Source organism: Lissotriton vulgaris, chromosome 6, assembly GCF_964263255.1.
Source record: "Lissotriton vulgaris chromosome 6, aLisVul1.2, whole genome shotgun sequence".
NCBI classification, from domain to species: domain Eukaryota; kingdom Metazoa; phylum Chordata; class Amphibia; order Caudata; family Salamandridae; genus Lissotriton; species Lissotriton vulgaris.
The window spans coordinates 1125747573-1125757558 of NC_141694.1; positions in this window are offsets into that span (position 1 = coordinate 1125747573).

Sequence of the window (9986 nt, forward strand, 5' to 3'; positions counted from 1 at the left end):
TGCAATTGGATTTGAGGATTTTTTAATTGGATATTTTACAAGTAAGTGGTTGTTGTGTCTGTTTGATTGGGGGCATTGCAGTTGTTGCAACTACAATTTAATTTAGGTAACTATCATTCCTTTTTTAGGTCTCGCCTGTCGATGCGCATGCGCATCGAGCTTGCGAGACTATGGGGGCTTATCCACTCTTTAACCAACTTGCAAGGAATCGTGGCGATTCCTTGCAGTGCACGAGAAATTTAAGCTCAATGCGCATGCGCAATGAGCTTAAAAGCGCGTGCACATGCCCCCAGCCGCCTGCCTTGCCTACTCTCTCTGTCACAGCCTCCCCCAGCTCCGCCCCCTCACTTCTTGATTGCACGGCCGCTAGGCCGTGCCTCCCCTACTCTCCTACCCCCTCCTCCTCCTACTCTCCTCCCCCCTCCTCCTCCTACTCTCCTCCCCTGCCTGCCGTGTCGCACCTCTCCCCGCTGCTAACAAAGACACATACCATTCACGAAAAAAAATAATATCCAGAAATGAAAATTCTTTTCCAGGCCGACAGGCCGTGCAGGTGCCAACCAAATGCATTCGAGGAACACAGAGCCATCTTTGAGTTGGGTTGTTTTAATACATTCTGAAAGAAGTCCGTCTTTTTTGGGGGGAGGGGTGTTCTAAATGCGAACTTTTTTTTTTATTATCTAGTAACAGTATAAGAGTAATATTATGTATTTAGTGTTTAAAGGCAAAGTTATGTTGCATAAAAAACGTTTTGAAAATAAATGCCTGCCTGCAGCCGCCTGCCTTGCATGTTTTTCTCCTCAGGCGCATCCCTCCCACACCCCCGCTCCGCCCCCTCCCCTGCCTGCCGTGTCGCATTTCTTCTACAGCCTTCGACATCTGTTCCCCAACCCACAAACACCAGCACCTCCCCTCTCTCTTCCCGGACACAGCCAGGCTCGCAATTCCACTCCCCCTCACGACGCCCCTCCCGATCCGCCCCCTCCCCACTCTCTCTCCCACCACTCTAGCACTGCTTGTCTTCCGTGAAACTGTCTGCCGCACGAAAGTCTTACCAATAACAAGACCTATTGCCCAGCAGAAATGATTTTCGTCTTGAACTCTAACCTGCACAAATCTTTTTTGGGACAATGAAACATACTTATTTGTTAACAAACTTTTCTACAGCCTTCGACATCTCTTCCCCAACCCACAAATGCCAGCACCTCCCCTCTCTCTTCCCGGACACAGCCAGGCTCGCAATTCCACTCCCCCTCCCCAGACGCCAGCACCTCCCCTCTCTGTCCCTGCACACAGCCAGGCTCTCACAACACAATAAACGAAAGACTTGAAACTGAAATCGTCGACAAAAACAAATAATCACAGACGAATTACAAGCTACATCGCCGTCTACATTCCCCAATCAGCAGGCCTACTATTCCCCCCCTACCTCTACAGCGTGCTACGCAAAAATTAGCGATTGTATCTATAGCATTGCACCTAAAAAACATTTAATATTTTGACATGATTATAAACGAAATTAAAGACACAGACTCACTCCCATTCAGCGGGCCTACTATTTTCCCCCCTCCCTCTACAGCGTGCTACGCAAAAATTAGCGATTGTATCTACAGCATTGCACCTAAAAAACATTTAATATTTTGACATGATTATAAACGAAATAAAAGACACAGACTCAGTCCCATTCATTCTACACAGCGTGACATCACAGAGCCTCTATCACATCCACGTGACTAAACAGTCCTCGCAACCCGCCCTAACCCCCAACAATACGTCGGACCTGCTCGGACCACTCTTCAATTCCATTTACATAAACACATAGGCCACAGACTCCAAGGCTTTCGTCAACAAAACTACAGGATGCTAGAGTACTTTAAGCGCCGTCGTCAAGATTGTAATCACTTGTCAAGTTGCTTTTGGGATGTGCTAATTTTGAACAGCAGGATGCGAGCCGGGTGTTAGCCCGAGAACCCCAACAAACCAAAAAAAAAAAAACCCACTGAAAGAAAATACTAACACTGGAAACGTGATGCTTTTTTAACAAAACTCCTATAGTTTACATACCATGCCTACTATTTCACAGCCTCCCTCTAGAGCGTGGTATGTAAAATTGGGGGATTGTACGTCTACGCTTGCACAGACTAAAGATTCCCTATGTTGCCTTCATTGAAAGATTTCCTATGTTGCCTTCATTGGGATAACCACCATCTTTCTCATTCTACAACACGTACACACACACCAAGAACAACGATTACAGGATTTAAAAGTAGCCACACACACATTAAGGGACGCATCCGCAGCAAAGTTCTGTATTTACAACACGTACACACACAGCAACAACAATTCCAGCATTTAAAACTACCCACAGACACATTCAAGGGCCGCATCCGCAGCAATGCTTACGATTTTCCTAATAAAAATAACGACACCACTTTAAGGGCAAATATTGCATCCAGCCTCTGACCCTTGCTCATTGCACCATCAGGATTCAAGCAAACCGGGCCGAAGACGGCTGTAATGCCAGAAACCGGTCCCCGGGAGCTTGTTTCCTTCCCAGTGTAAGAATTGGCTTTTGTAGTTTGGTTTGCCCTGTTCCCATCATGCACTGGGACAGGAACAGACTAATTTGCATACAGCCAGGTTCTGAAACTGGGATGGTGCAGTGAGCTAAAAAACGGTGTTGGATCTAGCCCTGATCTCTTGACTGGGTGAGAGCTTTCTGCTTAATTCAGAGACTCTGTCCCTCACCACCCCTTGTTGTAAATATTTTTGTCCACCCTAAGCGTGGAAGGGTATTCTCAGATGTGAGACCCTTGCTCATTGCACCATCAGGATTCAAGCAAACCGGGCCGAAGACGGCTGTAATGCCAGAAACCGGTCCCCGGGAGCTTGTTTCCTTCCCAGTGTAAGAATTGGCTTTTGTAGTTTGGTTTGCCCTGTTCCCATCATGCACTGGGACAGGAACAGACTAATTTGCATACAGCCAGGTTCTGAAACTGGGATGGTGCAGTGAGCTAAAAAACGGTGTTGGATCTAGCCCTGATCTCTTGACTGGGTGAGAGCTTTCTGCTTAATTCAGAGACTCTGTCCCTCACCACCCCTTGTTGTAAATATTTTTGTCCACCCTAAGCGTGGAAGGGTATTCTCAGATGTGAGACCCTTGCTCATTGCACCATCAGGATTCAAGCAAACCGGGCCGAAGACGGCTGTAATGCCAGAAACCGGTCCCCGGGAGCTTGTTTCCTTCCCAGTGTAAGAATTGGCTTTTGTAGTTTGGTTTGCCCTGTTCCCATCATGCACTGGGACAGGAACAGACTAATTTGCATACAGCCAGGTTCTGAAACTGGGATGGTGCAGTGAGCTAAAAAACGGTGTTGGATCTAGCCCTGATCTCTTGACTGGGTGAGAGCTTTCTGCTTAATTCAGAGACTCTGTCCCTCACCACCCCTTGTTGTAAATATTTTTGTCCACCCTAAGCGTGGAAGGGTATTCTCAGATGTGAGACCCTTGCTCATTGCACCATCAGGATTCAAGCAAACCGGGCCGAAGACGGCTGTAATGCCAGAAACCGGTCCCCGGGAGCTTGTTTCCTTCCCAGTGTAAGAATTGGCTTTTGTAGTTTGGTTTGCCCTGTTCCCATCATGCACTGGGACAGGAACAGACTAATTTGCATACAGCCAGGTTCTGAAACTGGGATGGTGCAGTGAGCTAAAAAACGGTGTTGGATCTAGCCCTGATCTCTTGACTGGGTGAGAGCTTTCTGCTTAATTCAGAGACTCTGTCCCTCACCACCCCTTGTTGTAAATATTTTTGTCCACCCTAAGCGTGGAAGGGTATTCTCAGATGTGAGACCCTTGCTCATTGCACCATCAGGATTCAAGCAAACCGGGCCGAAGACGGCTGTAATGCCAGAACCCGGTCCCCGGGAGCTTGTTTCCTTCCCAGTGTAAGAATTGGCTTTTGTAGTTTGGTTTGCCCTGTTCCCATCATGCACTGGGACAGGAACAGACTAATTTGCATACAGCCAGGTTCTGAAACTGGGATGGTGCAGTGAGCTAAAAAACGGTGTTGGATCTAGCCCTGATCTCTTGACTGGGTGAGAGCTTTCTGCTTAATTCAGAGACTCTGTCCCTCACCACCCCTTGTTGTAAATATTTTTGTCCACCCTAAGCGTGGAAGGGTATTCTCAGATGTGAGACCCTTGCTCATTGCACCATCAGGATTCAAGCAAACCGGGCCGAAGACGGCTGTAATGCCAGAAACCGGTCCCCGGGAGCTTGTTTCCTTCCCAGTGTAAGAATTGGCTTTTGTAGTTTGGTTTGCCCTGTTCCCATCATGCACTGGGACAGGAACAGACTAATTTGCATACAGCCAGGTTCTGAAACTGGGATGGTGCAGTGAGCTAAAAAACGGTGTTGGATCTAGCCCTGATCTCTTGACTGGGTGAGAGCTTTCTGCTTAATTCAGAGACTCTGTCCCTCACCACCCCTTGTTGTAAATATTTTTGTCCACCCTAAGCGTGGAAGGGTATTCTCAGATGTGAGACCCTTGCTCATTGCACCATCAGGATTCAAGCAAACCGGGCCGAAGACGGCTGTAATGCCAGAAACCGGTCCCCGGGAGCTTGTTTCCTTCCCAGTGTAAGAATTGGCTTTTGTAGTTTGGTTTGCCCTGTTCCCATCATGCACTGGGACAGGAACAGACTAATTTGCATACAGCCAGGTTCTGAAACTGGGATGGTGCAGTGAGCTAAAAAACGGTGTTGGATCTAGCCCTGATCTCTTGACTGGGTGAGAGCTTTCTGCTTAATTCAGAGACTCTGTCCCTCACCACCCCTTGTTGTAAATATTTCACCCACTCTGGGCCTTTCACCCACTCTGTCCCTTTCACCCACTCTGTCCCTTTCACCCACTCAGTCCCTTTCACCCACTCTGGGCCTTTCACCCACTCTGGGCCTTTCACCCACTCTGGGCCTTTCACCCACTCTGGGCCTTTCACCCACTCTGTCCCTTTCACCCACTCTGTCCCTTTCACCCACTTTGTCCCTTTCACCCACTCTGTCCCTTTCACCCACTCTGGGCCGTTCACCCACTCTGTCCCTTTCACCCACTCTGTCCCTTTTACCCACTCTGTCCCTTTCACCCACTCTGTACCTTTCACCCACTCTGGGCCTTACACAAAACATAAAGTATAAAAATGTACTAACTAATTGTTGCATTTGTTTTCTCTCAACAGGTAACAGCCCCACCACAGGAAAAGATGGACATTCAAATTTATGGCGTCGAAAGCACCAAAGATGAAACTAGTATTATAACTATTAGGGTGACAAACACAGACGTTTATCAATCAATGCCCATAGAAAATGACATACTAATTAAATGGTTTATGTTAGATGATGATGTTGACAACATTGGAGATGCGCTTGTACATTTTTTGCCGCAAACTTTTGAAGTGGTGTTTTGTAATGGGAAAATCATAAATATTGTTAAAGAGAAAGACGATGAAGACATATGTTCAGACTAAAATTCGCATGTTGGCAGACTATCACATTTTTGTACAAAGTTTAAAAATAAATATTTGTGTGTTTTACAAAAATAAAAAGGTGTGGAATACAAATTATAAACCTCTATGGTAATTTTTTCACTACAGAAGGGAAAATATAACTACTAATACACTCAATTAATACAACATAGTCACACCCACATACAACATTCAGGCAATCCATCTCACATACAAAAAAAAATACAAAATACACACACTCTGTAGCTTGCACGCACTGCAGTAGTATGTATGAATGAGACTGTTGGTGTGCTAAATACGGCTGTGCTGGTGCAGAGTGATGCTGTGCTGTTGCTCAATGTTACTGTGGGGGTGCAGAATGATAAGGTGGTATTGCTGCGTGTTGCATTGGTGGACATCAGTGATGACGTTGTTGGGAGAAGTGCAACTGTTGTGGTGCTGAGTTATACTGTGGTGGTAATCATTGAACACCAACACAGCACCACTCATCACCAGCACAGAACAACACATCACAACAACAGCATTACTAAGCACCACACTAACATCACTCAGCAACACACCAACATCACTCTACACCACCACAACAGCATCATTCAACAACAACACACTATCACACTACAACAACACACAAACACTTACCACCACAGCACCACTCATCACCACTACACCATTACTCAGCAGACAAACGTCATACAATCAAAACATGTACGCTTTTAACAGGCACACACACCAACAGCTATCAATGGACGCTTTCACCAGGCATACACACACAACAGTCATCAGTACTGCAGTAGTATGTATGAATGAGACTGTTGGTGTGCGAAATACAGATGTGGTGGTGCAGAGTGATGCTGTGTTGTTGCTCAATGGTACTGTGGGGGTGCAGAATGATAAAGTGGTATTGCTGCGTGTTGCATTGGTGGACATCAGTGATGACGTTGTTGGGAGAAGTGCAACTGTTATAATGCTGAGTTATGCTGTGGTGGTAATCATTGAACACCAACACAGCACCACTCATCACCAGCACAGAACAACACATCACAACAACAGCATTACTAAGCACCACACTAACATCACTCAGCAACACACCAACATCACTCTACACCACCACAACAGCATCATTCAACAACAACACACTATCACACTACAAACACACACAAACACTTACCACCACAGCACCACTCATCACCACTACAGCATTACTCAGCAGACAAAGGTCATACAATCAAAACATGTACGCTTTTAACAGGCACACACACCAACAGCTATCAATGGACGCTTTCACCAGGCATACACACACAACAGTCATCAGTACTGCAGTAGTATGTATAAATGAGACTGTTGGTGTGCGAAATACGGATGTGGTGGTGCAGAGTGATGCTGTGTTGTTGCTCAATGGTACTGTGGGAGTGCAGAATGATAAAGTGGTATTGCTGCGTGTTGCATTGGTGGACATCAGTGATGCCGTTGTTGGGAGAAGTGCAACTGTTGTGGTGCTGAGTTATGCTGTGGTGGTAATCATTGAACACCAACACAGCACCACTCATCACCAGCACAGAACAACACATCACAACAACAGCATTACTAAGCGCCACACTAACATCACTCAGCAACACACAAACATCACTCTACACCACCACAACAGCATCATTCAACAACAACACACTATCACACTAGAACCACACACAAACACTTACCACCACAGCACCACTCATCACCACTACAGCATTACTCAGCAGACAAATGTCATACAATCAAAACATGTACACTTTTAACAGGCACACACACCAACAGCTATCAATGGACGCTTTCACCAGGCGTACATACACAACAGTCCTCAGTACTGCAGTAGTATGTATGAATGAGACTGTTGGTGTGCTAAATACGGCTGTGGTGGTGCAGAGTGATGCTGTGTTGTTGCTCAATGGTACTGTGGGGGTGCAGAATGATAAGGTGGTATTGCAGCGTGTTGCATTGGTGGACATCAGTGATGCCGTTGTTGGGAGAAGTGCAACTGTTGTGGTGCTGAGTTATGCTGTGGTGGTAATTATTGAACACCAACACAGCACCACTCATCACTAGCACAGAACAACACATCACAACAACAGCATTACTAAGCACCACACTAACATCACTCAGCAACACACCAACATCACTCTACACCACCACAACAGCATCATTCAACAACAACACACTATCACACTACAACCACACACAAACACTTACCACCACAGCACCACTCATCACCACTACAGCATTACTCAGCAGACAAACGTCATACAATCAAAACATGTACGCTTTTAACAGGCACACACACCAACAGCTATCAATGGACGCTTTCACCAGGCGTACACACACAACAGTCATCAGTGCATCCTTTCACCAGGCATACACCCACACAAACAGGCATCAGTCCACTCTTTCAACAGTCACACACACCACCGGCCGTAAGTGCATGCTTTCTAACCATTTTTTAACGTAGCACACACAATTACAGCTATACAAGCATGCTTTGGTGCTGTACAGTACTGCAGTAGTATGTATCAATGAGACTGTGGGTGTGCTAAATACGGCTCTAGTGGGGCAGAGTGATGATCTGATGTTGCTCAATGGTACAGTGGGGGTGCAGAATGATAATGTGCTATTGCTGCGTGTTGCATTAATGGACCTCAGTGATGCCGTTGTTAGGATCAGTGCTACTGTTGTGGTGCAGAGTTATACTGTGGTGGTAATCATTGGACAACACTCTACAACAACACTGCACCACTCATCCCCAACACTCATCAGCACTACAACATTACTCACCAGACAAACGTCACAGAAACAGAACATAAACAGTGCATACATACTACCAATAAAAATACTTCAATGTGAACAACAAAAGGACAATGCAAAGCGGCGAAACAAAACACGTACGGCGAAACGCAAAACAAAAATAGCCAACAGCAACATAAAAATATTTTTTTACAGGAGGCGAGTTCAGACGGAAGTACACTACAGGACCCGCATACCAAAACGACACGCGCAAACATAACTCAATGCATGGCAAAAAAACGAACTAAATAGCAGCCATTGATAACATGAAAAAACACACTCTAAAGAAAGGAGCCGGACAGAAACCAAGTGCGAGCAAAGCAAGACCCCAAACAATAATTAGATTCATATCACAAAAAGCAAATTCATAGACAAAAGTGTAACAACTCACAAAGGCACTCTTTAATAATATGAAAATAAAATAGTAATTACCTGTCGATCGTAGCAGCTCATTCACTGAAATGTAGAGAAAAATAAAACAACACACAAAGAGAACATAAACAGTGCATACATAATACGTTTACCTAAAACAATAAAAAAACAAAAAGGCCGAAGCATAGCAGCGAAACAAGTCACATACGGGTCAAAACCACACAAAAAACAAGCCAAGTCGGAGAAAAAATAAACATCAGAGTGCGAGCTCAGGCGAAACGAAACTACAGGAACTGCATACCAGGAAGACACTAGCAAACATTAGTCAATGCATGGCGAACAATCAACTTAAAGACGAGCCAGTAATAGCATAAATAACAAGAAAAATGCCAGACACAAGGCAAGTGCGACCGAAAAACACGTACGGCAAAACGGAACTCAATGCATGGCAAAAAAAGAACTAAATAGCAGCCATTGATAACATGAAAAACACACTCTAAAGAAAGGAGCCGGACAGAAACCAAGTGCGAGCAAAGCAAGACCCCAAACAATAATTCGATTCACATCACAAAAAGCAAATTCATAGACAAAAGTGTAACAACTCACAAAGGCACTCTTTAATAATATGAAAGTAAAATAGTAATTACCTGTCGATCGTAGCAGCTCATTCACTGAAATGTAGAGAATAAAAAAACAACACACAAAGAGAACATTAACAGTGCATACATAATACGTTTAACTAAAACAATAAAAAAACAAAAAGGCCAAAGCATAGCGGCGAAACAAGTCACATACGGGTCAAAACCACACAAAAACAAGCCAAGTCGGAGAAAAAATAAACATCAGAGTGCGAGCTCAGACGAAACGAAACTATAGGAACTACATACCAGGAAGACACTAGCAAACATTAGTTAATGCATGGCGAACAATCAACTTAAAGACAAGCCAGTAATAGCATAAATAACAGGAAAAATGCCAGACACAAGGCAAGTGCGACCGAAATAATTGGAAAATCCAAAATTACATTACATTCACAGAAATAAAAACTTATACAATTTTAAGGACCAAATAACAAAGTCACTCTTTGTATATATTTTTACTAAAAAGGGAATTAGCTGTCACGCGTAGCACATCAGTGACTAAAGTATAGAAATCCAACAAACTACACACACAAACAGCCACAGTGCATACATAATACGTTGAACACAAAACGTAGCACTGCAATTTGGCTACATAGTAAACGCGAGACAACACTTTCAGAAAAAAAATTTCAAACACAT